Here is an 8103-nt window from a genome sequence, read left to right as displayed (position 1 = left end):
CTGATAGGAGTTAGTTTTTGCTAGGCAGTGCGCAGAGAAAAGAAAACAAAAGAAAAGAAAGAAAAAAGGAGTGTTTTACAAAACAAACGGTGTGTGCCTCCGTGTTCACGTCCAATGGCTGAATCAGACACACACCAATGCTGTTTTTGTTTGTTTGGAGAAAGAGCATGCTGCCCTTGCGTTTGAGCATGGTGATTAGGAGAACTGTGGAATGTTCACAGTTAAAGAGCTTCGCGTTCGCTTTGCTTATTTCAAAGGGGTAGCACCCACAATGCGATTGTGAGGCTCGCGTGTCGATCTGGCTGAGGAGTGAGAGACGGGTGCGTCCCTATCGCTCGCTCTCTCTCCAGATCGCGATGTCCTTTCGCCTGACTACCGAAGCGTGCCTCGGCGCTTCTTCGGCTCAGGCAGAGGACACTGAATCTCGTGAGTTCGCCGCCTCCGAGCATTCCTCCCGTGATGATAAAAGGGAGGACTGCTCATGGGTGCAGGGGCGTGTGGGTTGTACGATAATGCGCCAGTCCGTAGAGACGCTCGTGGGCTATCTCTTCTCTGGGGCTCATCATCATTTAAGCAGTCAGCACACCCCACCAAGCCGTGTATAATAACATCCACGCTGGTGGGTGTCAGACTGGTGCTGCTCTGTACACTATGGCAGTGTTACAGTCATACCAAGCTGATCTGCTTAAAAAAAAGAAAAAGAAAGAAGAACAAATGGTGGGCTCAAAAGCAGAGTGCGGCGAGTTGCACTCCCCCTCGTAAAGCCTGGGGACTGGCTCGTTGCGCTTAGCAGCCTCATAATAGACCTGAGACAAAAATCCTGAACCACTGTAACATCCCCGCCACCTCTGGTGAATCGGGGGGCAGCAGTTTCCAGCTAAATATTTAATGTTTTGTTGTTTCCTGTTATTGCCCAGGACACAGAGCATTTAACATTCCCCCAACAGGAAGTATTAAAATTGGTACCCCTTTAAAAAGACTTTGGCAGCGTGAAAGCTACTGCCGGGTATCTCTCTTTGCGTCCTAAAGACAGTAAAAAGGAATATGTTGCCCTCCTCGTTTTAACGGCGTGGTTCTCCCTACCGTGAAACAGGAGTAGGCCACAACACTGGAAGTTCCTGAGGTTGGCTTATGGGGGCGAAGCTTACCAATATCGGGGTCCTTCCATTCGACCTAGCCATATTACATAGACGATTAGTTGATACTGGCCCAGTCTCAAGAGCTTGCACTTCAATATCGAGATCGATCCTCGCTCATCTTCTCTCTCTGGGGCTGAGATGCAATGCCAAGAAGAGCGTTTTCTCTCCTGCCCAGAGGCTAACGTGCTTGGAGGTAAAATGGGACTCTGTCACCATCGGGGGCACATCTGTCTCCCCTCGTGTCAAGACAATTTTAAACACCCTAAGCAACATCTGGCTAGGTCAGGACATTACATAGGTCTCATGGCAGCTGCGTCCACAGTGATCCCTCTGGGCCTTTTGCACATGAGACCACTTCAGTTGTGGCTCATAACCGGGGGATTTCATCTATACAATCCCTAAAGGCAAATAAGGTCAAGGGCACATACTGAGTGCTTTTTTGTCCTTTCTAAAAATCCATGTTTATGGTAAGTCACGCGCTGAACGCTTCGTGCACTTTCTAAAATCCATGTTTACGGTAAGGGTCACGCGCTGCGGCTTTGTTCCCTTTCTACGTGGTTCAGACCCCGGTTCCTTGCCTTGGGTCCCACTCTAGGTGCGTCTTGCCGTCGCAGAATGCAAACGACAGACGCCTCCCTGTCGGGCTGGGTAGCGGTCTTAAGTGGTCGTCCAGCCCAAGGGATCTGGGTAGCATCATCTTGATTGGCACATCAGTTGCCTCGAATGGATGGCTGTATTTTTGGTCCTGAAATACTTCCTCCAGTAGTTTAGGGGCTATCATGTCCTAGCGCAGGTGGACAATACTATGGTAGTCGCCTACAAAAATCGTCAGGCTGACTGTGTTCGCGCCTTCTAACAGGTGAGCACAGCAGGCTCTGCTTTAGGGTCAGGACAAGTTCCTGTCCCTTAGGACGATTTACACGGTTCGTCATCAAGGGTACTTGCCTCTTACTGATAGCGCCTTGTTGGCTGAACAGAGTTTGGTTTTCGGAAATAATCTCTCTCCTCAACGGTTTGCACTGAGCGATACCGAACAGGAGGGACCTTCAGTCTCAAACGTGCGGGGACAATATCCCCAGCCCGAGTCGTGGAACTTCATCCCGTAAAAGAAAACGGAACACTGAAGACGCCCTGCTAAAGAGATTGGAGAGGCTGGACGAAGAGAGGCAAAGTGCCATGCAGCAGGACAATGAAGACTACAGATTTGCTTTGGTTATGGCTGACATGCTTGTGAAAGTGGACCCAAGGAAGAAGCTTGATGTAAAGTTCAAGCTGAATCAGGTCCTTTTTGAAGCACTGAGGGACAACGATGCATAGACTTTTTTGCATTTTCTGCCCAAGACTTAAATACTTTGTTTGTAATGTGTGTAAAGTTTTTTTGTTGTTGTTTTATTATGTAACCTGTATTATTTAAAATTAGAACCCTAACCTAACCCTACAAAAGAGATTTGTATATATAGTTTGCTGTGAAATAAAAACAAAATCTAAAGACTTTCTTTTGTGTCCCATTCATCAGTGTCTTCACAAATAAACATAATCGCTGCAGTACACCGATGGTGACAGACAGTGATAAACCTCATCCTTTATAGAGACATTTGCATTGATGGGCGACCATAAAAGCCACTCATTTTGTGAATAGGACCACATTTGCATTAAGCACCCCATTTGCACTTGTCTAAAGTAACTGCTTACATTTACAAAATAAGCCTACAATAGCAGAAATAAGCCCTGCTGATGAAATTAAAGGTTTAAACACTTTGCAGTAAGGATTCAATTGTTTAACTAGTTTATATGCAGTAAAAGTGCAATAAACCTACTGCATTAATTACTCTTTTTTTATATTAATTTCAGCAATTAATAATACAAACTCAGTTACTGTGAACTAATATTAACAAACAATAAAAACCTGTATTTTCATTAACATTGCCAAAGAGTAAAAAGGTAACGCATGTCTACAGTAACTAACATTTGAAGTGGATCTGAAGTTTATCAAAGTTGTCCTAAGACAACAACGGGTATTGTTCATAATTCATGTATAACTTTGATGAAAGGTTTTGATCCATTTCGAATGTCGACTACTGTACATTAATGTCAACAAGTGAAACTGCATTGCAAATTGTTACCAAGGTGAATTGACGCTAAATTACATTACATTTACGAGATGTTAAATATCAAAAGAGTTCTATGTATATCTTCTCACCATCATATTATTTTTCTCATTTCAAATCAGTGATTGGTCTATGAGCATTTTGATACTGTTTATATAACAAGAATGAAAACACAACCTGTGCGTTACTATTTATTGCTTTATTACAAATGTTGTAATTACATATACATGTAAATAGAAAATAGGTATTGTAAAACACAAAACAAACACAACACAACACAACAACAACAACACTGTTCAATTACTTTGTTGCTAGTTTGCAACTTTACTGCAGACAGCCCCTTTTGACGACAGAGTCCTGCCAAGGTACAAGACCCTGTTGTGTGTTAAAAAATGACTTCAGGTCATTTCTCACTGCGACTGCAGCCCGGGATGTTTGTGCAGATGACATTCTTCCTTCTGCAATCAAGTTGTTGTCCCCAGACACAAGCCTTCTCCATTCTCATGGCATCTGTTCCCCTGTTTCTGTGGTACCATCTGCAAAATTTTGAGGAATGTACTTGGATGCAGGAGATGTTGCAGCATCAGTGAGGGTTAACATATTGTGAAGAGCCACACAAGCCTTCATAACATCCACAGCTTTTTCAGGATGAAACTCCATTGGCCGTCCAAGAATCCTCCAGCGTGCAGCAAGGATACCAAAAGTGTTCTTGATGACTCGCCTGGCCCGTGAGTGTCTGTAATTGTATACTTTACGGGCATCATCCAAGTTAACACCTGTAAAACAAACAAGTGCACAGATTTATGATAATGTTCTTTCTTACATTGTTCACATCAAATACATGTTATATTAGTTAATTTATGGCACAATTTGATTTTGTTTTTACCTGGATATGGGCGTACCAGGTTCACGCAGCATCTCCCAGGAACACATGTGGCAGTTTGATGTTGGTGCCTGGCAGGTTTTCAGGCTGTGGGAGTTCAAGAGTGCCGTTAAGAAGTCTGGAACCAAAAATACTGTCCTTGAAAATCCCACCATCACTTTCACGTCCATACAAGCCAATGTCCACCATGGTGAAACGATACTTGGCATCACAGACTGCCATTAGAACAATGGAGTGGGTTCCTTTATCGTTGAAAAAGTCACTTCCAGCATTTGGGGGTGCCTTGATTAGGACGTGTTTCCCATCCACACACCCCAAACAGTTGGGAAAGTTCCACACTCTCCAAAATTCATTCTTAATGTCAAGCCACTCGTTGCCTTTTGGTAGCGAGATAAACTCGCCTTTTAAAACAGTCCAGATTGCTTGGCAGACCTCACTCACTATCACTGAGACTGTGGTCGATCCCAATTTGTAGCTGGAGGCAACACATTTTTGGGAACTTCCAGATGAAAGTATGCGAAGAGTGACAGCCAATCTCTCTTGCATACTTACTGGGCTGCTGTGGGTTCTTTTATGGTCCAAATAAAGTTTGATACGATGTAGCAAGTGTTCGAACCGCTGAGCAGACATTCGAAAGTAGCCAAAGTGCATTTGCTCATCCACTGCACGCATTTCTTTGATAAGAGCACTGTACTCTCCATCTCTTTGCCGAGTGGTGTTTAAAGGGCGAACATACCATCTTCTTCTTCTCCTTTGTCTTTTAGTTAACATCAACAAACACAACAACTCTTCTTCAGCATTCAGCACGTCCAGAGGCACCATGTTCTCACTGTTGTTGTTCCGGCAAACTACTTCTTCACCGCCAATTCCTGGTGGTTTAGAGGAGAATTACTCCGAGTCGCCCCCTGTCGGTTCAAAGAATAGTACAACGGCGAGCGTGTCAAGTATAAACGCCTCGTCCGTTTGGGGAGATGCGTGCGCAGTCTGCGGAGACTCGCGCTGCGGAGCCAGGCAAAAGTATAAACAAGGCTTAAAGCGAGTGTTTGAAGCGAAATAGATGCGCGTTCAGAGCTAAGGCGGGGCTACAGATTAGGTGTCCCTAAAGAACCCGCATATGTCTATGCGCGTATCTAACAGTAGTTCCGCATTACATTAATTAATGTGCACGCGAGTTTTATTTATTTTTATACCGTGTAAATCCATGCACCGAACCGTGACGCACGTACCGTTTCTGTTCAATACTTACATGTACCGTTCCACCCCTAATAGGTATCGATCATATTTTTTTCTCCCCTCCGATCTCCGATCTAGCGTTCTGGGCCAGTATCGGCACAATACCGATGACGTGGATCGGATCGGGACATCCCTACCTTTAGGAATTCCAAATGGCAAAAGTCTTTATTGATTTTCAAGCCTACATAAGCCATTGACAAATATAATAGTAAATATAAAAAATATTTTTTGTTGTCCTTCATCTTTTTTTTCCCCCATTTTATTTCCCATTTTAAATCTCTTTTAAACAGATGTAATTTGCATTGAAATTCCAACAGGTGTGAGAGTGGCTTGAATTTCCAGACTCTTTTGGTCACTATATTAATTAGAAAAGGCAATTAGGCATTGCTAGAGTCTTAGCATGAGCATATTCTCTCTGTCTGTCTCTCCATGGCCTCTTGGCATCTCCGGCAGGATTCCAATCCAAGGCTAACAGTGACATTTGCTCCTCTGTTTGTGGCTCTTAAAGAGCAATGAGTTTCCATCTGTTGTCTCGCTTTTTCACCATTTCCATACATGGACAGACAAAAGACATGGAGAAGCCTTATGATCCAGGCAACGTGTGTGTGTGTGTTTATTAGAAGAATGTAGCCAGGCTATGTTATAGCAGTATGCATTATTATTATTATTGTTAATGACAGAAATGTCATATGAAAATGTTATTAAAGCGTTCAAATAAACAAACAAACAAACAAAAAAAAACTTTAAATCTATAAAATGTTTTGTTGTGTAAAGTTTCAGTTAAAGCATATTTAAAAAGAAAATTAACCTTCAAGTCTATAAATTGCTTGTTTATACCTGCCCTGGACTCCTTGACCCAGATAGCATTCCCAGGCTGTGGAGGAGAAACATGATTCTACTGACTCGATCAGAATCTAATGCCAGCCATCACATGCTCCCAAAACATACTCCAAAATTTCTTAAGGCCCAGAATAGGGGGCAGTCTTATGGAGGCAGTCGTGGCCTTATGGTTAGAATCAAACTGGTAACCCAAAGATTGCAGGTTTGATTCTTAATATCGGCATGGAACGACTGAAGTTCCCTTGAACAAGGCACCTAACCCCCCATGGCAAAATGGCTTCCCACCGCTGCGGGTTTGTGTGTCCACTAGTGTTGTCAAAAATATCGATATTTCGATAAATATCGATACTGAAATATCTGAACGATACCAATACTAATTTCCTGAAGTATCGATACTAGCCGAGCTGTCACTTTCACTTCTCTCCAAAGGCGCGTTGACAAACACCACAAGCGCACTCGTCTCATTCGCTCTGGTTAAATAGCAAAAGTGAAGTGAATGGGGCCGATCACACTTGACGTGTTTTTTGCAGTGAGAGGCGCCTATTTTCAATTGGTTTCCAGCGAGCGTTCTGCGCGCTGTTTATGTGCCTGCTGCGCCTCGCGGGCCTTCCGTTTTAATGATGAAAGCTAGTTGCTTGAACGCCCGGAGAGTGCGATGATGGAGGATAAACTTGTGGTGCTCTCGCGGGTTACCAGGAGCTTATAACGACTTCACGAACCGTAACTACCACAATGTTAACAGAAAGTAAATAAAGTTAATAAAAGGCTGATTTGACGTTTACTTGACTGACAGGACAGCGGTTTCAGTGGTTGCCGAGCAACATAACAAACGCAGCGCACTGCTCGTTCTGTGTGATGAGTGCTGTGTGCCTCGCGTGTTCGAACCTGAAAAACGCGTTAGTGTGATCGGGGCCTAATATAGCTAAGCACCTGAAAGACCGACATCGGGATCTATATAAATAATTTCGAGAGGTTGGTAACTCTTCTCATTTTAACATTTCTGAAACATTAACCAAGATGGCCTAGTATTGTTGTTGATATGAGTGTGTGTTGTCTCGTTTTTTCACCGTAATTCTTAAAGTTAATATAATCTGACTGAGAAATCTTAGACAAGTAACGTTAAATATTTTAACTGTGGTCAAATGTAAATTAACTTGTGCTTATTTAACTTTATTCAAAAATTAGTATTTAATTCTGCAATTTGCCTTCATATCTTATCATCAATTTGATTACACAGATACTAATTAAACTCAACTGAGCTATTGAATGACATCTTTGAATTCAATAATGAAATGCCTTTAACTGAAAATGTTATGTTTTATCTTATTATTATACATTACTGACACTATATCCTCCAATTTGATACTGTTAAGGGCTTTGACACAATCTGTATTGTTAAAAGCACTAATAGTATTGTTATCGCATATAATGCACTCACGTTTGTTTAAATCTGTTCATCAAATAACGTTAATGTATTAACCAGCATTAATGCTTTTGAACAAGTGCACTACTTCAGACTTGTTATATTTAGCTTTAAATAATAAAAAATAAAAAAACTTAATATTGTGGCAGTTTTTTTCTCCGTGGTATCGAAAATGGTATCGAATATCTATATTTTTCAAGGTATCGTATCGAAGTTAGAAATTCTAGTATCGTGACAACACTAGTGTCCACAGTTTGCAGTATGTGTGTTCACTACTCACTGCTTATAATGTGTGTGCACTAACTTGGATAGGTTAAATGCATTTGGCCAATTCCGAGTATGGGTGGCCATATACTTGATATCTGGAAATTGAAGCCACTCACACACCTGTTGGAATTGCATTTGCCAATATGATAAATATCAAAGCAAATAGCATCAGTTTAAAAGAGCTTTAAAAAGGTTTAAAAAAAAGTGTTA

The sequence above is a fragment of the Leuciscus leuciscus genome (genome assembly GCF_965113295.1).
Source record: "Leuciscus leuciscus genome assembly, chromosome: 2".
Lineage (NCBI taxonomy): Eukaryota > Metazoa > Chordata > Actinopteri > Cypriniformes > Leuciscidae > Leuciscus > Leuciscus leuciscus.
Note: the sequence above shows the minus strand (reverse complement) of the source record.